General features: G+C 41.6%; 1 protein-coding gene across 4 annotated transcripts in view; it reads left to right on the plus strand.

Moving 5' to 3' along the window:
* Window positions 1-25,264, plus strand: part of ERBB4 (erb-b2 receptor tyrosine kinase 4) — a 2,403,189-nt gene that overhangs the window by 1,269,131 nt on the left and 1,108,794 nt on the right. The gene's annotated exons all lie outside the window — the stretch shown is intronic.

Below are 25,264 nucleotides of genomic sequence, written 5' to 3' on the forward strand. Positions count from 1 at the left end.
ACAGATCCCTACAGAGAAACCACATATTAAAAGAATGCTTCATCTCAGTCTTTGCATGCAGAATACAAACCCTCACCAAATACAGAATAAAGCCACATAAAGTATAAATAGAAATTACATACAACAACTGAACTGTAAAATGCATCATGCCAGACTATATACAGTGCGATAATGGAAAAACAAAAATTTCACCATTCCTCATGAAACAATCAATAAAATCCAGATATATAAATCATTAATCATAATAGTAAAATCATACTGATAAAATAATTTCAAAACAGCTGATGAATAGAATATCAAATAAAGACTCGTGCAAATTTTGAAAGCTTTACCAAACCCTTTCTCACATACACACAGAAAGCTTTACCAAACACCAATAAAATATTTCGAACAGCAGTCACATCACATACTACCCAATAATTAAAATGGTAGTCAATCAAGAAAAAGGAACTTAAAAAGCCACCTTTACTTACCCTCTCCAACAGTTCTTCTATTCCTTTCCCTTGCAGGCCACACCAGAAGCAGCAGTAGCTGCTGAAGCTGTCCTCTTCCTTAGGGACCACAACCGGTCTCTTCTGTCTCTCTCTCTCACACACACACACACACACACACACACACACATACACACCAGTCATCTCCCTGATCAATCTTTCTCACACATACACACGTCACCTCTCTGGCCAGTCTCGATCAATCACTCAATGCTCTCGCTCTCTCTTAGTTACACACAGGCTTTCAATCACACACATGCAGTCTCTATTTCACTTACACACAAGCTCTCAATCAAACACATGTTCTGTCTTACTTACAAACAGGCTCAATCACATACATGCCCTCTCTCACAGCCACAAGCTAGCCAAAAACATGCTCCATCTCTCTCTCGCGCACACACATTGACACACACAAGCACCCTCCCTGACTCACATATATACCACACACATACAGAAGCACCCTCCCTATCTCACATACATGAAGCACCTTCCCAGTCTCACACACAGAAGCACCATTCCTTTCTCACATACACACAGAAGCACCATTTCTTTCTCTCATACACACACAGAAGCACCATTCCTTTCTCACATACACACACACACACACACACACACACAGAAGCACCATTCTTTTCTCACATATACACACACACACACAGAAGCACCATTCCTTTCTCACACATACACACACACACACAGAAGCACCATTCCTTTCTCACATACACACCACATACACACACACACACACACACACACACACACACAGAAGCACCCTTCTGATCTCAAATACATATACACACAAAGGACCCTAGCTGAACAGCTCGTCTCCATCGGCGGCTAGCTGCGCCGGTCTTCATTTCTCTGGCGGTGGCTGGCAGCGGCCACCTTCTTTTCTTCAGCCTGGTCTTGGGCTGCGGCTGGCTGCGCCAATCTTGTTTTCTTCAGCCCCGCCGGCCTACACTCCGTCGGCAGCTGACTGTGCCGGTCTTCATTTCTCCGGTGGCGGTGGCTGGCAGTGGACATCTTCTTTTCTTCGGCCCCGCCGGCCTGGTCTCTTCATTTCTTCGGCCCGGCGCCCTCAATGGCCCGGATCAGAGGAGGCCTCGTGATCCACTAGTCTGGCCCACTGGGGGAAGCCCAATCCCCCGATAGGCCAATCCGCCCCTACTCTCACATGGCCGCCTATTTCAAACGGTGCGAACCAAAATAATAAAACTAATGATATGTTGCATTCGTGGGGGTTCGCCATGCATTTCGCGGACCCAAGAATGCAGCGAATAGGGACTTATTAGTTGCAGAATGTGCATTTGTTCAAAACGAATGCACATCCCTACTGTTTTATCAACTTTGAATAATTTTTTGTCATCTGCAAATTTGATCACTTCATGCTAGTGCTCTTTCCATATCATGTATGAATATGATTAGTCATAGGCACCAGTTTTGTGAACACTTGAGCACCCTCTATATTATCTCCTGCATTCCTGTGGATCAGGAGCTGAGAGTTTCATGCTTCAGTACTGTAATATAGGGCAGGAAGGAAGTACTTTTGTCTATCTGCTACTGCTCCCGTCTATCCCTTCAGGCTATTGGTTGTGGAATGTCTGACCAATGGGCTACAGGAGAAGATAGGTAGAAAGTGCTTACATCTCCTCTACTACTGCACTTTCCTCCTCCTTAAGCTTGTTGGAATGTCTCACCAATGCCCTTCAGGGGGACCATATAGTAACAGTAGAGTAGGACAGATTGGCTTTCTGGAGAGAAGTGGAAATGGGTAAGGCTGCTAATAGAGAGACTGGGAAAGAAAATAAGAGACAGAGGAACTGACAGAGCAACTGTAAGATAAAGAGAGGAAGAGTGGGAATTCTGGCTGAAAGAGGAAGAGAACAGCTGTGATAGAAAGAGGGTCTTATAGTGGAGCTGTAGGGGAAAGAGAGTAGACACAGACTATATAAGGGTGTGAGAGGCTGGGTCAGGAGCTGAGAGAGGGGGCATAGGCTGTGAGAAGGAGAAAGGAGCTGAGAGAAGAGATACGTTGATACAAACTGGGAGAGAGGAGCTGGGATGAGAGTTTAGATGGAGAAATTAAAAGCAAGAGATAAGTGAAGAGGACTGCAAAAGATGCTGTGTGGAACAAAGGAAATGGAACTGATAGGGGAGGTAAACCAAGAGAAGGATTATGAGAATAGAGAGGATCATGGTAGAGGGATGAAGGGTGAGGAGAAGTATGGAAATAGCAGGATGGGGTAAGACTAGGAGGAGGTGAGAGAAGATTAGGAGTGTGTATTCATTTGCAACGCATTGGCAATCCGCAACGTATAGGGCCATATTCGTTGTATTCATTGCGTTGCGAAACATATCGCAATTTCCCACGAATACAATGAATCTTCACCGAATTATTCGGCCATCTAAAGGAGCAAATTTAATCAAAACCTCCACCCTCCTGACCTCCCCCAAGACTTGCCAAAACTCCCTGGTGGTCCAGCGGGGGTCCGGGAGCCATCTACTGTCGGCTGTCGGCTGTCGGCTGTCGGCTGTCGGCTGTCGGCTGTCGGCTGTCGGTATTCAAAATGGTGCAGTTAGCCTTTGCCCTTACTATGTCACAGAGGTTTCTGGTGCCATTGGTCAGCCCCTGTCTCATGGTAGGAGCAATGGATGGCCGGTGCCCACTGAAGTAAACTAACAGGGTCATTTATCAAAATGCAATAAGGGCCAAATTTTAAAAGGTGCGCGCAGGCGTAGATTTGTTCGCGCAACCCGGCGCAAACAAATCTACGCCCAATTTTATAACATGCACGTGCTGACACGTGCATGTTATAAAATCCAGGTTAGGCGTGCGCAAGGGGGTGCACAATTGTGCAATTTGCGCACGCCAAGCCGCACAGCCTTCCTCCATTCCCTCCAAGGCCGCTCTGAAATCAGAGCAGCCTCGGAGGGAACTTTCCTTCTGCCTCCCCCCACCTTCCTTCCCCTACCTAACCTGCCCTCCAGCCTTATCTAATCCCCCCCATACCTTTCTTGAAGAAGTTATGTGCGCCTGTCGATGGCTGGCCCGCGATCTCGGGCATAGCAGCAAATGGCTGCTGTGCCTGGAGGCTCCGGCCACGCCCCGCCACGCCCCTGGACAGCCCATGCCCCACCCCTTTTTTCAAGCCCCGGGACATACACGCGTCCCGGGGCTTGCGCGCGCTGCCGAGCCAATTCAAGATAGGCTCGGCATGCGTAGGGGCAGCTTGGGGCAGCTTTTGGGGGTTACGCGCGTATGTCACACGCGTAACCCTTTGAAAATCTGCCCCTAAGGCGTTATTGCAGGTGTTAGGGCCCTAACGCCTGAAATAACGCCATAAAGTCCATGATAAATACCACCACATGAAATACGTATGCAAATTTAAAATTTATATTTGAGTCGGAGGAGTTTAGGCAGAGTAAATGGAAATGAGGGTCAGTTAACATGCCATGCAATAAAGCAATGCTCACTGTTGCGGGATTTAACTATTCCTTTTTTCTGTGTGTTATTCCTGCTTTACCAGCCAAAACGGTATTTATCGTAAATGCTGGTGAGAGAGCCTCTGTGGAGGCTCACTTATATTTGAACGTTTTAAACCACTGTAAGAGGGGGGCATTATGAACTCGGGGTGAGGTTTGTGGGGGTGAGGTGGGGTTTGGGGGGCAGTTTTAGATGTACAGTTACCATCAGAGAAGATTTAATCTGATATAGAGTGATGAAAGGTGAAAGAAGAGTAGATTTGTACCAAATATTTTCTAACTAGCTTGATTGCAACTAGGTAGGGAGTACATCAAGCTAGGTAGAGAGAACATGGTACAAATCTACTCTTCTTTCACCTTTCATCATTCCAAATCAGATTAAATCTTCACTGATAGTAACTGTGTTGTTCATACCTATGACTGTGCATGTTAAACTGCCCCCAAATTCACCCCACCTCACAAACTTCACCCCGAGTTACCAGTGCCCCTCTTATAGTGGTATAAATAATTAACTTTTCTTTTTTTTTTTTATAAGTTCTCTCTCTCTCTCTGTCTCCCCCCCCCCCCCCCCCCCGAACTGCCATTTGTAATAAGAAACGTTTTGGCTGGTAACGTGGCTGTGATAGATTACTCAATGTGTGATGTAAAAATAATATGCACTGCGATAATGACATTATGCGTTGCGGTAAATGCCTATGTGGAAACAGGAAAATTAGCTTATCCCCACCCCTTTTTTTATTGCGGATGCTATTTTCGCTATATTTATAGCAAAATGATGAATCTAGGTCTATGTTTGAAATGACTAATAAATATATAATCATTCTGAAATCATTTATATCTTAAAACGGTCGAAGCTTCAGCACCTGTTGCATTGTCTTAAACATAAGCACTTCCCTCTCAAATCTGGAGTCTAAATACATCCCCAGGTTTCTCATATTTTCCACTGAGGGAATCTTAACTGTGTCTACTTCAATACTTAAGGTAACACCCCAGTATTCTTCATCCTACTGTCAAAAACGGTGTCTTAGATGAATTTAAAACCAATCTGTTCTGTCTAAACCATTGAGCAATTACCAACATCTTATTGTTAAATGCCTGAAGAGCTTCTGCCACATCTCTTCCCAAGGGCACAGTCAATTATATATCATCAGCATAGAGATATCCACATATGCCTAATGACCGAGTAACTGCATTTAATGGTTGTAAAATGTATTAAACAATAGAGGCAAGAAAGGAAATCCCTGCAGGTCCACATTTATAGTTCATTCTGTCATAGCAATCAAAATCCCCTTAACCAATACCTGCAGGATCTATTCATCAAAAACAAAGTTATCCATTGTAAAATCTTCCCTAGTATTTCCATTGCTCTATATCTCTTCAGAAAATCAAATGATCCACTAGATCAAGGGCAGAAGAGAAATCTAAAAATACAAAGCTAATCTTATCTGCACAAGATGTCATCAGTACTGGTCACAGTACTGGGACCCTTTCAAAAGTCTCTCTGACAAGGATCCACTATTTCACTTTCCTTTAAGCAGAGCATTATCTGTTCAGAAACACTCTTCTTAATAATCTTTGCTAAGGAATGAAGGCTAGAGGTGGATATTTAGAACAAACTGCCCCATCCAATGAAACTTTCTTCAGCATTCGTGTGACTACTGGACTTCCTAGTCTAGCAGGCATTCTAGCCTCCTCCAACAAACTGTTCATTATGGGGCAGATTTTCAAAAGGGTACGCATGCCAGGCCAATTTTCAAAGGCCCGATCACATGCGTAAATCCCCGGGACGCACGTATGTCCCAGGGCCTCGGGAAAGGGGAGGGGGCGGGGTGGGGCAGGCGAGGCTAGAGGCCCCCAGCACAGCGGCATGTTATAAAATTGGGTGTCCATGTGTGTGCATATGTTTGAAGATCTACCCCTATGTGTTTCACATACTCAAGGCCCATATCTGGCAAAAAAAACAAAAACCTCTCCCTGTATCATGAAATGATACAAAACTGTGCTGAAAGTTCAAAAGATAATCCTCAATGGACAAAAATCAGAGAAAGCTTGTCTTGATCAACTTGCATGTTTCCTCTAATACAGTCAGCAGGAACTGCTCTCCTAATTGCTCAAGATGAATCAGATGAAAATGCAGACTATGAAAAAACTTTTCAGTTCAGTTTTGTATCATTTCATGATTCGGGGAGCTATCTTCGACTATGATTTTTTTTTACATGTAATAGCAGGAATGGGTTAGGTTTTATACATAAATGCATTTACTAAAAATGTGAACATTAAAATTTTGAATATGGATGATTTTTTGACCTGTGACTGATTTGTTGAGCTTTGTCCAAGCTTTTGCAATTCAAGCTCATCTCTGAAATCTTTTCTTCCATTATTTATTGAAATTTTAGTTTCAAGTCATTATAGAGAGACTCTTGGGTCTAGTTGTTAGTTTTCTCTAAATTATTGGAGCTTTTCTTTGTTTCATTGTAATGTCATCAAGTACCTTCTTAACCCCTTCATATCTTTGATCAACTAACACTTCACATGAATTTTCTCTCAATGCTCATATTTGTTCTTCTATAACTGTGTCACATCTATTTTATCTCGAATCATTATTCTTTAAAATATTTTTTTTTAAATTTGCTGACCTACACTTCATCATATCCACTTGTATATTAAAATCTCCTGCCACTAACACATATGGTATTTCTAAAGCCATCATAGTAATACACTTAACTCATAACTTGTCTGTCTCATATCAGGTGGACAATATACTAACAACAAAGTAAATACATATTAAATGCAAATTAAATACATATTCTTTCAAAATTTTCAAATACTTCACAATCTATAAGAAAGAGAATTTCTATTTTCATTACCACCCAACTACTATTCAATTTTACCAACAATCCCCTAGGGATGTGCAGAGGGACACCATACCTTGCAATCGGGATTCGTATTCGTCGGAGGGCAGATATGTTGCATTCGGTAAGGGGGCCCCCCTGATACGTTTATACGTTAATGCCTATTCGTTTCCCCACTAAAATTAAATTAACTACAAACCCCCACCCTCCTGAGCCCCCCAAGACTTACCAAAACTCCCTGGTGGTCCAGCGGGGGGTCCAGGAGCCATCCCCTACACTCACACCCTTGGCTGCCAGTTTCAAAATGGCATCAATAGCCTTTTCCCTCACTATGTCACAGGGGCCGACCGTCGGCCCCTGTGACATAGTGAGGGAAAAGGCTATCGGCACCATTTTGAATACTGGCAGCAGACGGCCGGAGTGCAGATCGCTCCTGGACCCCCGCTGGACTTTTGGCAAGCCTTGTGGGGGTCAGGAGGGTCCCCCAAAACTTGACAAAAGTCCCTGGTGGTCCAGCAGGTTTCCGGGAACGATCCCCTGCACTCGGGCTGTTTGCTGCCAGTAATCAAAATGGCGCCGATAGCCTTTGCCCTTACTATGTCACAGGGGCTACTGGTGCCATTGGTCAGCCCCTGTCACATGGTAGGAGCACAAGATGGCACTGATGACCATGTGACCGGCAGCCAAGGGTGTGAGTGCAGGGAATGGCTCCTGGACCCCCCGCTGGACCACCAGGGAGTTTTGGTAAGTCTTGGGGGGGGGTCAGGAGGTGGGGGGGGGGTTGTTTAAATTGGCTCCTTTAGGCGGCCAAATAATTTGGCGAAGATTTATTGTATTCGTGGGGAATCGCAATACGTTTCGCTTCCCCACGAATACAATGAATAGGGCCCTATACGTTGCAGATTCCCAATTCGTAGGGAACGAATGCACACCTCTACAATCCCCCACCCCTATATCTAGTTGCTATCAAGCTAGGTTAAGAGTATAATGAACAAATCTCATCTTTGTGTACTTTTCATCACTCCAAATCACATAAAATCTTCACTGATGGTAACTGTTCTGTTGGTACATATGACTGTGCATGTAAAACTGCCACCCAGAACCCATTCCACTCCACAAACCTCACCCTAAGTTGCTAGTGGCCCCTCTTACAGTGGTATAAATAGTTGATTAATATGTGTGCCTCCACAAACATGCGCTCTCTCAGTAATGCATAGCTGTCATGGGCATAACGCCATGAGAAAAGGGAGTTATTTCCTGCATTAAAAACTGTGATAGCATGCATTATTCTATCGCAAGCAATGCTAAGCACACCTTATTTTAATTTACTCAGCTCTTACTCTGCCCAGTTGGGAAAAATTTTAAAATTTGCATATACATCTCACGATGCATTATTTATCATGGGCGTTTTGGCATTATCGTAGGTGTTAGGGCCTTAACGCCCATGATAATGCCCTAATGCTATTTGATGAATGACCCCCCTAAATTATGTATTTATTTATCACATTTATTTAGTAATTGCCTTACTGTTAAAAACATCCAAGGTGATGTACAACAAAATAAAATGCAATAAACAAAATACATTTTTTTTAATAATAAAATATTAAAATAACAGTTGTTTACCAATTATCAACAACCATTCCTTCTGCTATATCTCACTAATACAATAGGTCACATTATGAGCTCTTACCCCATGTTCACAATCTCCAGTAATTACTCATTCTGAAATAAATTAAAGGTTAAAACCATCATCCATGTTTTTAGTTTTTTTTCCAGAATTGCTTTAGATCTGTCTCTGCTCTTATATCAAATGGGAGACTGTTTCATAAAATTGGCTGAAAAAGACCTACTAAATACTCTCAAATGATGGAACTTTTTAGATGGTACCAATTGTACTAGGTGGTTTCCTACAGAGCACAAATGGCATGTTGTCTCATGCCATTTTATACTATTTTTCAAATGTGGCGAAACATTCCTTCTTAAAATTTTAAAAACCAAAATTGAGCATTTAAATTTACATCTTGCCTCTACTGGCAATCAGTGTACTTGCAACAGTGGCATTGCTGGTGGCCTCCTTGAGCTCCTGTCACAATCCTAGCCGCCACATTTTAATTAAATTATAATTTTCTCATTATCTTACTTGGAAGCCCCAAATAGATGGCATTACAATAATCTATATGATTTAAAATTATGGCATACACTATTGCTGACAAGGCTAGTAAATCTAATTAAGATTTCAATTGTTTTACATTTTCAATTTCCAAAATGTATTTTTTATAGCCTGTGGTATCTGCTTCTCCAAATTTAATCTGCCATTCAGTTTTACTCCAAGAGACCTAACTTCTTCTTTACACGCCAACACTACATTACCCTATTTAGGCCATTCCTCAATTCCTCCATTCCCCAATTTCAAAAGTTCTGTCTTTGAGGTATTCACAACCAGCCTATTCTCCATCAACCAATCCATAACCCCCTGTAAACATTAATTAATTAATTTATTTTTTTTTATTAATTTATTTAATTTTATATACCTGCAACCGTTTGCACATCGTGCCGGTTTACAGATAACTTAAAACAAGGATATATATAGGCAAAGCCTTTACAAGGAACATTGTGTAGCCTAGAACATAGTAACAGATCAATAACTAAATAAATAGGGGAGGGAGGGGAGGGGGTGGTCGAGACAAAGGGGGGGGCAGGGGGGGTGAAGACGGAAATGTGAGGAGAAAATATGTACAGGGAAACAATGGTACAAACAATGGTACAATTGGTACCAATAAGCATCATTCCGTTTGCCACCCCAAGAGGACACAATCTGAATGTCATCTGTTAAATATATGCATTAAATCCAAAAGATTGAACAATTTTTCCCAATTTTTCCCAATTTACATTAAAAAGTAAAGGTGAGAAGGAAGATCCTTGTCATACCTCCAACTTCACCATCTGCTATATTGGCCATTTTCCTTGAAAAAAATCACTCTGTTGTCTTTCCCTGACATAATCCTCCAACCATTTTAATCTATGCTCCTCATCTCTAGTTCTTCACATCTCTGTAATAAAATGGAATGGTCAACTAAATCAAAGGCACTGAACAGATCAAGCAAAATTAACCTGTCACCCCTTTATCAATCCATAGTAAAAGCTCATCCATTATAGAGCTCATCAAAGTTTCTGTACTACATCCCTTTCTTAAAACCCTCCTGTGCTATATGAAAGAGGTCCCTTTGCGCTAAGTAATCTGATAACTGCTGTGTCACAAGTAATTCTAAAATGTTTGCTATATAAGTCAAATTCAAATAAGTCTATAAACTATTATCTTCTTGTGGATCCACTAACTCATTTTTTAGCATAGGAAAAACAACAGCTTTTTTAAGCTTACTGGGTATCCATCTCTTTTCAAATGATCTATTCAGAAAAGTCAACAACCATCTCAAGACCTATCAGAGATCCCCTGAATTATCCAAGAGGGACAGGGATCCAAAGAGAATATTTGATGGCTTTACCTGTGCCAGTGTTGATAACCTTGAAAACCTCCAACCTATTAACCTGTTCCTGTTTTATCCTGAGGCTCTTCTGACTCCTTAACTGCCTGAAATAATTGATTTCCCTCGTCTTCCTTTCCCTGTTTCCTCTCTAGAGAATTTACTAACAAACCTACCTTTTTCTTATAAAAGGCAGCTAGCCTTTCACTATCCACAATATTTGCACACCTTGTATAACCTTTTTCCTGCTCCCCTAATAAGGACCTCACTATTTTAAATAGTGCTTTAGGATTATGTTGTGAAAATTGCACTATTCCATTATTTTTTATTTTATTTATTTATTTAGAGTTTTTATATACCGGCAATCATGAAAACATATCTTGCTGGTTTACATAGAACGGGGGTGCAATAAATACATAGAACTTAAAAACAAAGAACCAGAACTGAGGTGAGAGAAGGTACAGTTACATTTAACAATGGAGGCCAAACTTGGAGAAGGAAAAAGAGAAGAGAGGATAGAAATGGTTAAACAATGTACAATTTAAATGTAGTATACAAAATAAATGTTATATACAAATGGTAAGGTGTTTTGGGAGTCATTAGGTTGTGTCCGGAAAAGCTTGCTTGAATAACCAAGTCTTAAGTTTTTTCCTAAAAGTTGGGAGGCAGGGCTCCCAACTTTTCCTTAATATGTTTAAAATACTAAATATTCCTCCACTGTACTTTATTGCCCTTGTTTCCTGTTCTCTGCTATCTTCTCTCTAAACAATGGCAACCTCTTTTCAATTCAGCCAACTCTAACATGTATCAAGGAGATTGCACTCTCTTACCGCAGATAACATCCTTACTTTTCTCCTTCATTCCCACCCCAATTTTTCTTTCCTCTATTATTTCATGAATCAGTTTTCTTATTCACAGAATATGCATTCAGTAATAGCCCCATTACTTCATAAACATATTTAAACATTGTTCATTACATCTGTCCACAGAGATAAGCAATCTTTCAGCCATACCCTTTCATTTCCCTTTTCTTCTTGCTCTCCTGCTAACTGCTAGTCTATTACCCAATACCCACCACACGTAGAAAAAATTGCATGTTTCCACCAGCACATGTTCTTAATCTCCATACAGATCAATACAAAAAATTCAGATCATCCTGAGGGCCATCCAGAGGGGAATGCTAAGGGGCTCACACCTCATAGCTAGCCACCTCCTGGCAGCCCACTGCCCTTTTTATAAGGGCTGTGGGTGTGGCTTGATGTATGTTGGTAAGGAGGAGGGACTGACTGAAGGCTCTCCATGAGTTAGCTGTTCCCTCACCCAGTACTGCTATAAATAGTCAGTTCAGTACAATGCAGTCCCTTTCACCTCCCTCCCATTTAAATCATCTTCCTAATTCTCAGAGCAGCCTGGGGCCCTTTTTGTGAGGGCTAAAGTTGAACAAATGTACAGTGTTACAATCTCACGTGTGCCAATGTTTCCATCTCTGAACTTTTCTCAGGTCAAAAATTAAAAGAAAGTACAACACTTTGGTTTTATTACCACAAATTAATCTGTCTGATTGTCAATAAAGAGTGACAGAGGGAGATAAAGTGACTTTCTAAATTATCACACAGTGTCCGTGAAAAAACTAGCATTAGATAGGAACCATGAATCCTGGTACACATTTCTAGACTATTTCTCTCATTTGTAGTATTAGGACATCTCAATGTTTTGATTATTACCCAGCAGAAGGGGAACAGTATTGACTCTTTCACTAATATTTATTATAGGTTTTTGTTCAGCTGAAGCACGTATACAGCTAACTAGTTTGATAACAAAGGCTGCAAAATTGTAGAGACCTGCAAACACAGTAGGGTAGCTGTGGCATCCTATATTACCAAACTGATAATCCAAAATTGGGAATAGATTTAGACAGGTAGTCTGTGTGTCAGTAGACACTGAATTCATCATAGAGGTTTCTTGTACATCATACCATTGTTATTGTGTGGTAACGGACAGCAGTGGTGAAGAAAATTACATAGTTGTATTTTTCTCATTAGTCTCATCAGTTGAGGGGGAAAGGAGTATTATTTTCTGGAAATATTTTCAAGGGGAAGAATCATAAACTGCAAAGCAAATAAATATGCCTATTCTTAGTTTTCTGTCTCTCAAGTATTTAGATAGACAATTTTCAGAATATGTTTACATACAATTTGTATTAAAAAAAAAATGGAGACAGAAAACAGTTTCTTATGTTCCAACAGCATCAAACTTTATATTGCCAATATTCATGTATACTTTGTTAAAAGAAAACAAAAAAATTAGTTGGTTGGAGATGATTCTTTATTAAAGCTAAAGAATGTTTAAAGATAGATGATTTGGGTCTTACTAAGGTTCTTTTAGGCTAAAAAGAAAGCACACTAAATAAAAATAAAAATAAATACATTTCTTTTCTGAAAGAGTGATGGATGCATGGGACAGCCTCCCAGTAGAGATGGTTTAGGCTAAAACAGTATCAGAATTTAGGGAAGCTTGCAATTAGCAAATAAGATCCATAGTTATAGAAAAGTGAAAGTGATGAGCTAAAGTAGGATTTGTGGTTTTCTAACAGAATGGGAAAACTGGCAGAAGAGATTGCCTTGCAGTATTCATCTGCTAGCATAGGAGCTGATGTAATAAAATCAGCATTAAAAAATAACGTACATATTTTAACAAATGTGACAAAAATTGGCCTTTCTAACAATGTAGCAAGCTAATGCGATGCATAACAAACAGTAATTATAAAATATGCACTAAAAAAGTGCACTTTAAAAGATAGTAAAGTTAAATTCAGTGCTAAAATAGTAGCTAATTTTAACTTTAATACTGATTTTAACTTGTGGGCCAAGAGGTGGAAGTTAGATTTAATCCACACCTTTAACCACTGAAGTAAAAAACCAAAAATCAGTTGATCTCTGGTCCAGAATTCTGGACTTGAGACCTCTGGGCCAGAGATCATGTGCCCTGAGACTGAACATTTCTCTCAAGACTCCTGGGCCAGAACGGAGATCCCTAGGCCAGAGAGGCTCTGCCGAAGAACTCCATACATGAAAATGTTTGCCTAAGAGTCCCTGAACCAGACAGCATCTGTCCCAAGATCCCAAGTCAGAGAACCTCTTAACTGGGACCCCTGATTCAGAGATCCTCTGCCCTGAGATCTCAAGGCTAGAGACCTCTATCCCTGGAACTCCCTGACCAGAAAATATCTGCCTTGATGCTTCCACATAGAGAGGCATCTTCCCTGAGAACTCAATCCTGAGATCCTCAGCTCTAAGACCCCAGAGCCAGAGAAGCTGTGCCCTGAGACCCCCTGGCCAGAGAGCCTCTACCCTGAAACTCCATTGCAAGAGAACATCCAATACAGTGCTGCTGGACGAAAGAGCCTCTTGTCAAGAAGACCCCTGTACCAGAGCGTCTCAGCTACCTCACTGATCTAGTCCCTACCCACTAATACACCCTCCTACTCACCTCATCTCAATTAACTCCACACCCACTAATGCAGCCTCATTCATCCCCTCCACCATTACATTTCCCCACACTAATTTAACAAGTACTTACTCCCCCACTCACCAGCACTACCCTCTCTGGCTGCCCCCACACAGTAATCCACCCACTCTAACACCCCCCCCCCACCCCCCACCCCCATCCACTAGCTAAGCCAAGCATCCCAACCCTTCCTTTTATGATTTAAAAAAAGTGCCAGTTCAGCTGAGATGTGAGCAGCATTCAAGCCTATGGAGGTCCTGGGGCAGATTAGCTCCTGCTCGGGTGTCTTGAAGCAGTGATTCTCTAACCCTGGATTCTGGGGTCAGAAGCTCTCTGACCTTGATCCATCAGAACCAGTTTTTAAATGACAGTAGTGGAGCATTAACTTGGTAAGAGGTTATATTATTATTATATGTTATTATTATATTTATATATTATATTATATATTTTTATTTATTTATATATTTATATATATATTGACTTGATGAGGATAGGTTGAAATCAGGAGGAGGATACTGGAGTGGGGTGGAGTGGAGAGGTGTTTCATGGCATCCTTTTTTTTTTTTTTTTTAATCTGTTCTTCATTTATCTAGTCATCTGCAGGGATGAATTAAAAATAATACATACTAAATTGAAATAACATGTATTAAATGGCATAATTTTTTTTAAATGAAAGGAACAAAAGAAAAAAATGTGGGATTTAGTGTACACTAAAATGTAATAACATGTAATGAATAAAAGCAAACACACTACTCACACACACACACACACACACACACACATACACACACACACACACACGACTGAACATTTCTTTGGCTGGACAGCCCTAGTCATCTGCCCACAAAAATAGTCTTCAAGAGTTACTATAGCATTGATTCTGTTCTGATATAGGCTGGTCCCAGGGATGCAGGGATCAGGTAGGTTTTGCCCAGTGGCCCAGATACCTGTTTGTGAACAGCGGTCTCAAATCATGGATCAATTCTTACATTACTAGCTGTGAGAGATCTGGCAGAGTACAATAACTCAATGCTCAGCTTTGTACAAATGTGGTAAAGCGAAGTGTGAGGAAATGACAAGGGGTAAACCTGACTGTAAAAGGTTAATGTACCACGACCATATTCCCTGAGTACTTTTATCTTTAAACACATTAACATAGAAGATGATGGTATATAAAAACCAACAGGCCTATCCAGTCTGCCCAATTATTCCTTTCCACCCTACCAGGAATATATCTCAGCTTCTGATGATTATAAATAAATAAACTACTTTTTATCCAAAAGTGTTTTTTTTTTCAGTCTTTCTCTTTTGTATCCCACCCTCTTGTATAGCTGACCAGGAAAGATTCCCTAATTGGTTTGTACCCAGCACTCTTCCATACCTAACCAGAAGTTCACTGAAGATCTGGCCTCCTAGATCCCTGTGACCTTTGATATCCAATTACTACCAACCCAGTCAATATGAAAAGGTCATTGCCTGTCAGACAGACCCGGTTACATGAATGACTGAGTTTTCACTAGGTCATAGGGATGGTAAATTTCAAAGACATTTCCACAGATAAAACAATGCTTTGCCTGCAGAAATGACTTGTTTTAAAATTACTCACTCAATATGTGGGTAAACTTAAGTGCATGTGTCTGGTATGCATGTAAGTTTACCAAGACTAAGTGGAGGTGTTCCTGGGGTAGAGTTGGGGAGGATTGGGATTTAGGATGTCCAAAAGTATGCATGTAAATTTTCCCCAAAAGTTTGTGCATACATTAGCAAAAATAATTGTGTATGAGTTGTTTCGGTGGGATAATATTCAAAGCAAACATACAAAAATAAGCTTGATTTGAAAATTAGTGTAACTTTTGGGCATTCTTGTCCTACTTCTTATGCAGGCTGTAATAGAATTACACCATAAAAGAGAAACTTTCAAAAGCCTTTTACCCAGATAAAAATGTTATCTGAAAACTGCTCACACTATATGCTGATAAAAGTATGTGCAGGGATCAACAGCAAGTCTACCTTTGTCAGCGAAAAACGTATTGTGATGAGAGGCAGGGTTAGGTCAGGGTCAAAGACAATACACACAGTTTTTGATTGTACAAACTCAGAGTCATTCATCAAAATGCGTTATGGCGTTAATGCACACGGTAATAGTATTATCGTATGGTGCAAATGCAAATTTTTGGAAGGGGCGGGATTAATTTAAATGAGGGGCAATATTGCACCGTGCGATAGCATAACATATGGTTTCAACTACACCTTTTTTCCAGGTTTTAAACTGTGGGATATGCCCAAAATGGCTGTAACGCAATTTGTGAAATATTTTGCAAATTGCATTTTGGCCATTTCTGGGCTTGGGAGGGGAGAGGGAGAGTAGAGTAGAGAGAGAGAGAGAGAGCCACTGGGGAGGCCTTCTCAGTATTCAACTATTTATATGACTATAGGAGGGCCAGCTAATAGGTGAGGTGAGGTGTTGGTGGTGGTTTAGGGTTTAGGGGCCAGTTTTGCATGCAGAGTAAGATGTACAAACTGCACAGTACACCTCGGTGAAGATTTGACATCATTTGGAGTGAGGAAAGTCTCACAAAGATGAGATTTCTACTATTTTATCTCTGTTATAGAGTCCATCAAGCTAGGGCGAGAAAACATTGTAGAAATCTCATCTTTGTGAGACTTTCCTCACTCCAAATGATGTCAAATCTTCACCGAGGTGTACTGTGCAGTTAGTACGTCTCACTCCTCATGTAAAACTGGCCCCTAAACCACCACCAACACCTCACCTCGAGCTATTTGCAGGCCCTCCTATAGTCATGTAAATATAGTTGACTACTATGACGCCCTTACAAATAGTCAGAGTCTCTCTCTCTCTCTCTCTCTATCTCTCTGTGAGCTGCAAGATAAAAGCATTGCAGGGTGCAAACCTTTACTGCAAAGTGCTATATTACTCTGCAGTAATTCTAAAAATTACCCTAAACGTGCCCCTTTCTCTTACTGTGGGTGTTATGCCTGTGATATTATAGCATTTTGATGAATCTAGGGGTAAGGGACTCATTTCCATGGATTTTTCCAAGATACTCAGAAAGGAAGATGAGCCTTAGTAAATCAGACCTTATGTTTTGTTTTTCAAGTAAAAAGGGAAAGTACACATAGTATTTTGTCTTTGAAAATTGGTGCAACGTCCACAGGGCAGAGTACTTTGCAACAATCTGCACAGTTTTGAAAAATGTACCCTAGTTATTAACCAGCCAGATGGACTTAGCTGCTTGTCTTGATTGTATCATTGCAGCCTGCCAGACAGACCCAGCAGCATGAGATATTTACTCTAATCGCACATTTATAATTTATGACAAGGCAGACATACATTAAAGAAATGATTCAAACTGCTATGATCAGCACATATTTCTTTCAAGGAGAGGATATAAATACTGTAAAGAATCAAACTTTTGAATAAAAATGTTTCTTCACTCTTGGTCTGGGAAAGTAACCTGTTGAATGAGATTTCTTTATTCAGAACCAATTTAAAAATTGTTGTCAATTTCATACTGTTGGTGTGACATACCTTTTGCAGAAGGAAAGTGCTGAAGACAATGGTAGTGCTAGGTTTGGCAAGGTGTAATTTGTATAAGAGCTAAAATCGTATCTTTGGTGTGTTATGGCTGACTTAATTTGTGGATTTATGAGAAAAGCAGATTAATGAGTTTAGTCACCCCCCCGCTGGTATTTTAGAGCAATAAACAAACAGATGCAACAGCCTTTGGTTTATTGATGCCAAGTACTGTTTAATGACAGCTGTACATCTATTCCTAGGAGGTTTCTAGAAATTGACCCATCTGCCATTTATTGTAGTTTAAAAGTGATTTTGATTTGCTTGAAGTAAACATTTTAAAAGCATAATGTTAGGTAAAAATAAAGTTCTAACAACTTCTTTTGGCAGCTTGATATCCTGAAATATCTTATGGTAGAAGGCTTGCTATTAAGTTTCATGAGTTCCCTCCTCACCTTTCTCTATGCCACACTCTGTTGCCACTATGGTAGACCGGCATGTCCAAGTGTAGTATCTCATGGCGTGGCTCCCTCACCTCTATACCTGGGGATGTGTGAATCTCTTTAGAAGAGGTTTTTCTTCTAAGTGTGAGAAACTTGAAAAAAAAAATCCAACTCATGAAACCTTTTTTAAAATAAAATTGCATTTGTGTCAAAATCTGAAACAGATCTGAGGAAAGCCCTATTTTACATTTTCTGCAGTTCTGCCATGAAAACGTCTTCTGATATTTACTTTTCCCAGCAAATGCGGGAGAAATCCACACTTCCCATCAAACTCAAGCCATGCTGAGATTTGCATGGTGCAGGTTTAACTTCAAATTGTTCTCCCTCCCTACTTAGTTCGGAACAAGAGGAAGGATAGTGTAAAATGGAACGATGCCTTTATCAGACAGCATTAGAAAAGTTTTACACAGAACTTTCACCTGAACAAAAATAATACATTAATGGAAATGTGTGGACTGTCCAATGTTCTACATCTGAATCCAAACAAGGATTTCCAAGTCTCTTGCATAGGCTTTCTGAGACTATAAGACGAGTGTAGCCAGCAGCACATAACTGACTGCTTTCAAATGAAGACACTCCTCTAATCAGGGAGATGTTTAGAAAAGCTGGCTTGCTGCCTAGAATGGTAGAATAACTGCAGATGATCTGTCTACAGAGCATTATTTACTATGAGGAAACTGACAATTAGCTGTAATTTAACTTATTGTTTTGCCATTGATTAAAAAAAAAAAAAGCTGCTTCTTTAGTGGCCTAAAACTGCAAAAATAATCCTTGTATGGACTGTGTGCTGGTTTAGTTAAACTGTGCTGTTTTCACCCCATCTAAGCTCCTACATGAAGTGGGATCTGATGCCTTCCAAGATGAGAGCAAAGAAAAGCAGCAGGGGAGAAAAAACACCATTCTTTTTTTTTTTTTTTATTTATATTATTATTTAGTCCTCTGCATTGCTCCCAGAATGGATCCTGGAGGGAGGCTTAAGTAACAATTAGCTGCATAGCACAATGACAAGAACACCAGCAGCAGATATTCCAGACCCAGTTGCTGAAACAATGATCCAGGTCTGGCATCCCCCATAGCAATACCTGTGCAAAACATTTGTCTGAGTAAGATTGGCCCTATGAATGATTCAGTGGCCTTCCTGTTTCAAGCAACAGTAGCAGCAGCCTGCTAGTGCTTCAACAGTAGGTTCTGCATCCAACACATTTCCTGACCGGGAAGGCGCAGGCTTCTTTTGCCATTCCTAGATACTTAAAAGATTTGGGACTGAAGCCTGAGTCTACCCTTGGCCAAGGGATGCTCTTTTCAGTGGGTGGAGAGCTCTCTCCAAAGACCTGCAGGTCTCTGAGGCAGTCAGGAGCTTGTTTGCTTACACCTGTCTATGCATGCACCAGCATGTCAGTCTTCTCACTGCTCAGGCAGCAGTGCATGCACAAGAATGCAGGCTGCCACTCCTGCAGCTAATCCCATGGATTAGCAGAGCATGACAGAAGCACATTTCTGGCACAGGATCACCCTGCTCTGGTTCTTCAATATGAACAATGATTGATTTTAGTAGAGTCTTCCCTGATTATATTTCTTTACCTTAGTGCAACTTTAAGGTGTCTAAGGAGACCTAAAAAAAAAATTCAATAAATTTAGTAGCCAGAAAGATTTTCCAACTGCCAGGGTAGAGAGATCTACTGAGTCTCTACTAAAGGAAGACATCAATTAACTAAGTGGGAAGCAAAAAGTAGTAGATTTAGGTGAGTTACAGCTCCCACATGTAGGACATGTTAATGGTGGAGTCCTTGCCTATAAATCACATGGCAGCATTTTGTAGGTGTGCATTTTGAGTTAACCTTTCCAGAGGGAGCATTCTATCAAGCCTGCTTCTGGTTTTTGTTTTGTTTTTGGGAAAATACCATTGGGTTTCTTGCAAAGAAACTTGGGGTATGGCCTAGAAGAAAAGGCATCTTTCTCCAAACTTAATAATTCCAGCTTTTAATCCTTTTGTGTCACAGAATGCCTTTGGGCTGTAGCAAGATTGGTCCTGCCAAGCTGGCAAACCAGCTAGGCCCCCACCAATAGCAGGCCATGCTCACATAGGGACAAGGACAAGGCTTCACCTTTACCAGCCTCTTCCCCTGTAGGATGAGTCCTTGGGTTCTGAGGACTTAGGCCAGGGTCCCATAGAGCACAGTCCGAAATCGGAGCGGCCTCGGAGGGAACAGGCAGCACGCGCTGGGCTCGGCGCGCGCAGGTTGCACAAATGTGCACCCCCCTTGCGCGTGCCGACCCTGGATTTTATAAGATACGCGCGGTTACACGCGTATCTTATAAAATCCAGCGTACTTTTGTTCGCGCCTGGTGTGCGAACAAAAGTACGCGCGCGCGTATGTTTTTAAGATCTACCCCACAGGCAAAAGTCACCAGATAACATATATGCATTCTTTACCTTTATTTTTATCACACTTAATTTTAAGTTAAAGAATTACAGTATATTGCATATATGGATAGCCCATAAAGGGAATTTCAATACACACTACATATAGCTTATAATATTTTGAATCATGTATCTGACAACTTCGGCACCCTCTGTTTAAAGTAAAATCTATTTCAAATTTATTCATGTGCCTATTTGTAAACCGTTGTGATGGTATATCACTAAACGACGGTATAGAAAAGTTTTTAAATAAATAAATAAATAAAATAGACTAGGAACATAGCAACACATACTGCAGGCAAGGCACATCAGGGAACCTATTGCTGAACACCTGCTGGTGCAACTGAGCTTCCTTATAAACCAGAGCTAGGATGACATCATTAGTCAGCACCCACAGGAAATGCTAGCTGCATGGTCTATAAAAGGGCTACAGGAAGTGCAAATGGTTTCAACCGGTGCCACAAATTGGCCAAGTTTTCAGAATATCCACAATGAATATGCATGAGATAGATTTACATACAGTAGAGGCAGTGATTGCAAATCTTTCTTATGCATATTCATTATAGATATCATGAAAACCTGGTCTGTGTGTGGCACATGAGGACTGGAGTTCACCATCCCTTATCAAGGATGTAGCACGCTACAGGACACTCTACCAGAAGCGCTTGAGGTAAGAGGCGATACATTTTGTTTGGAGGAAGAAATTCTAGCCATCCTTCTTTCCTCATTTTGGGTTACCTTTTGGAAACTGGTTTATTTTTACCCTATTCCTGAGTTCCCAAGTGCCCAGGAATTCAGTGCTACCATCCCAAAGGAAAGTAAGAGCCTCTCACTAACGTGAAGAATCTTCATTCACTCCTGAGAAGAGGAGAAGTTGGACTTCAGAGAAGACCTGTGGCACCTATATCACTATACTATCTTCTGGATAGTTAAGCAAGGAGATTGAATTGAGATTTAAGAAGTCCATTCTATTCATCTGGAGAAAGTTTTGCAATATGGGACTTTATAGTAATTTGAGTTAAATTTTCTTGCTTATAAACTACCTTTACAATTGGCCAGAATCAGGAATCAAAGAAAAGTTGCATTAAGATTTACAAAGTTGTGGATTTGTTGAAGAGCAAAATATATAAATTGACTAAAAATTTCATAACTTAAAAATAAGTCTGTGGAGCAGAAAGTGAGTAATAAACCAAAAGTCTTACAATAATTACTTTCCCCCTAATTAGCCTTTCTTTCTGTATAATACATTTTAAAAATGGTCTGCATTGGGACAAAGACTGTGCATACTGTTTACCCAAAGGCTTTAATGCCAATTCTCAAAGTGAAAGTATGCACGCCTGCAGTCACCTCTGCAACGTAAACCATGGCATTTGCTTCTGTGCCAGACCAGTAAATAAACATTTTCATACAAGAAGAGGGAATAATGAAAAATGCTCTAGATAGGATATATCTGATAGATAAAGAATGAACTCTAAGGGGTAGATTTTCAAACAAGGCGCGTTGGCGTACTTTTGTTGGCGCTCCAGGCGCCAACAAAAGTACGCGGGATTTTAGTAGATACGCGCGGAGCCGCGCGTATCCACTAAAATCCTGGATCGGCGCGCGCAAGGCTATGAATTCTGTATAGCCGGCGCGCGCCGAGCCGCACTGCCTACCACCGTTCCCTCCAAGGCCGCTCCGAAATCGGAGCGGCCTTGGAGGGAATCCTCTAACGCCCTCCCCTCATCTTCCCCTCCCTTCCTCTATCTAACCCACCCGCCCGGCCCTGTCTACACCCCCCCCCCTTACCTTTCTCCGGGGATTTACGCTTCCCGGAGGGAGAAGTAAATCCCCGCGCGCCAGCGGGCCTCCTGTGCGCCAGGCCGCGACCTGGGGGCGGGTATGGAGGGTGCAGCCACGCCCCCGGACCGCCCCGGGCCGTAGCCATGCCCCCATACCCGCCCCCAAAATGCTGCCGGCACGCCCCCGAAATGCCGCGATGACCGGGCCCGCCCCCGACACGCCCCCCTCGGAGAACCCCGGGACTTACGCGAGTCCCGGGGCTCTGCGCTCGCCGGTAGGCCTATGCAAAATAGGCTCACCGGCGAGCAGGGCTCTGAAAATCCGCCCCTAATTTTTTTTTTTTTTTTTTTTTTTTTACAAAATTATCTTTAAGAGGACATTTTTTAAAGCTATTTATGCGAATACCTGACTGTCATAAAATTGTGTCCCTCAATATGGCTAAAAGTCAGCATGTTGTTCTAGAATGTGCATACTTTTAGCTACATTTAGAGGAGACATTCCTGGGGGTGTGTTTTGATGAGGGGAGGAAAAAAACATGCGTAGAACTTGGATTTGAATGCATTAAAACATTTTTTTCCACTCTTCATAATACATTTCAAAGTGAATTACAAGAACATACATTACAAAAATGCCACTAAATGCATGTTTACAAATGCATTACAAATCAAAAAGAATACAAATGAGAAATTAGTTAGACATGAATCCTCAACAGGATACTTGCTGCATACAGGAAGCAGATTATAACTGGTTATTTAGATGGAAAGCTTGTTTATACAAGAACGTCTTTAGTGATTTCTTGAAAATTTTTTCATATTCAATGGAGTGAATTGAGTATGGCAGAGAATTCCAAGTGGACCCATGACCGTCTCTATTTTTAGTAATGACCAAGCATGCAAGCTTGATTGATGGCACCTAACAACATCTTGCCTTCAGACCTTTGGGAACAAGGAGGTTTATAAATCCTTAGGAGAGTATTTAGCCCACAGTCCAAGTTCCCATATATGAATTTGACACACATACTTTTCCAGCAAAATCTTATCCTTTCCTGGACCATATTCATCATTCTGCATCTCCATTAGAAAAGTCTGAACTGAGCCAAGGGAGAAAATTATATTGTGGAGGAAACAGGATTTAGAACCGAAAGCCTTATAAGAATATAAATAATGTAGCCTTTTTAATTTTTTTTAAATAAGCATTATACTTCATACCACAACAAGCAAAAATGTCTTGTGCATCCCCAATTGTGAATACTATTTCCTTCAATAACTATTGAAAAAGACTGATAAATGTTTACTTACTTCCAGCTATAGGCCTAAGAACAGCATCTGTGGTTTTTGTATTATGTCTGAGCCTTCACTTTCATTTACTCTATGGCTCTCCATTGCTGCAGGAGCTGTTCAAACAAATAATAAAATGGTTTTATTGAACTGGAAGGTCCTGAGGTAATTGCTTGCTAACTTTCTCCTCCAAATACTTGCTTCTGGCTGTTTTATACATTGTCCAAAGTTGTTGTTCCTGTTTGTTTTTACAGTCCACACTGTTTTCAATATTGTAGAAATTATCATTGAAAGTATTTATACAGTTTGCAAAACATCCTGGGCACCTTAGTTGGCTCTCTGGCCAATTGCAGGTCTGTGTGTCACTGTTGTCTGGCGGGATAAATACAGGATCAAAAAACATATTAATTAATAATTATGAGCTTGTGCAAAAGATTGCTGTATGCATTTTTTTAAAATTTCTCCCAGGTCCTGACTGCTCAACCAGGTCTGGGGCAACTGAGATGGGTGCAGAATAAAGAACCATAGGGGACTAGACAAACTTGAGATTGACTGGGCAATCTGAAGGACTAATTTGAAAAACTGGGAATACCCCTCACTCGAGCATATTTTAAAATCTACTTATCTATGCACTTTAAAGCCAGCAAAGTCCTATGGGAGTATGCAAAGTAGGTCTGCTCAAATAACATCTTAAAATTAAAAGCATTCTTACGGTGGGCATATTTTAAATCATGCACACACAAGTGCACATATGCTTTAAAATTTAAGCATATCTCTGCTTGCGTGCTCATTTTAAAATTAGACTGAAAGGGTTTAAATTTAAATTTGTACCTGAGGCAAAAGTGAGTGAAATGACTTGCCTAAGGTCACATGGTTCAGAACATAAGAAATTGCCATGCTGGGTCAGACCAAGGGTCCATCAAGCCCAGCATCCTGTTTCCAACAGAGGCCAAACCAGGCCACAAGAACCTGGCAATTACCCAAACACTAAGAAGATCCCATTCTACAGCAGTGGCTATTCCCTAAGTCATCATGATTAATAGCAGTTAATGGACTTCTCCTCCAAGAACTTATCCAAACCTTTTTTGAACCCAGCTACACTAATTGCACTAACCTCTGGCAACAAATTGCAGAGCTTTATTGTGCATTGAGGGGCGGATTTTCAGAGCCCTGCTCGCGTAAATCCGCCCAAAACCGGGCGGATTTACGCGAGCAGGGCCCTGCGCGCCGGGAAGCCTATTTTACATAGGCCTACCGGCGCGCGCAGAGCCCGGGACTCGCATAAGTCCCGGGGTTTTCGGATGGGGGCGTGTCGGGGGGCGGGCCCGAACCGCGCGGCGTTTTCGGGGCGTGTCGGGAGCGTTCCGGGGGCGTGGCTACGGCCCGGGGCGGCCCGGGGGCGTGGCCGCGCCCTCCGGACCCGCCCCCAGGTCGCGTCCCGGCGCGCAGGGGGCCCGCTGACGCGCGGGGATTTACGCCTCCCTCCGGGAGGCGTAAATCCCCCCGACAAAGGTAAGGGGGGGGTTTAGACAGGGCCGGGCGGGTGGGTTAGGTAGGGGAAGGGAGGGGAAGGTGAGGGGAGGGCAAAGGAAAGTTCCCTCCGAGGCCGCTCCGATTTTGGAGCGGCCTTGGAGGGAACGGGGGTAGGCTGCGCGGCTCGGCGCGCGCCGGCTATACGAAATCGATAGCCTTGCGCGCACCGATCCAGGATTTTAGCGGATACGCGCGGCTCCGCGCGTATCTACTAAAATCCAGCGTACTTTTGTTTGCGCCTGGAGCGCAAACAAAAGTAGGCTATTCGCGCTCGTTTTAAAATCCGCCCCTGAGTGAATAAGAATTTTTTTCAATTAGTCTTATATGTGCTACTTGCTAACTTCATGGAATGCCCCCTAGTCCTCCTATTATTCGAAAGTGTAAATAACCGAGTCAC

Source organism: Rhinatrema bivittatum, chromosome 6 (assembly GCF_901001135.1).
Source record: "Rhinatrema bivittatum chromosome 6, aRhiBiv1.1, whole genome shotgun sequence".
In the NCBI taxonomy this organism is placed as follows: Eukaryota; Metazoa; Chordata; class Amphibia; order Gymnophiona; family Rhinatrematidae; genus Rhinatrema; species Rhinatrema bivittatum.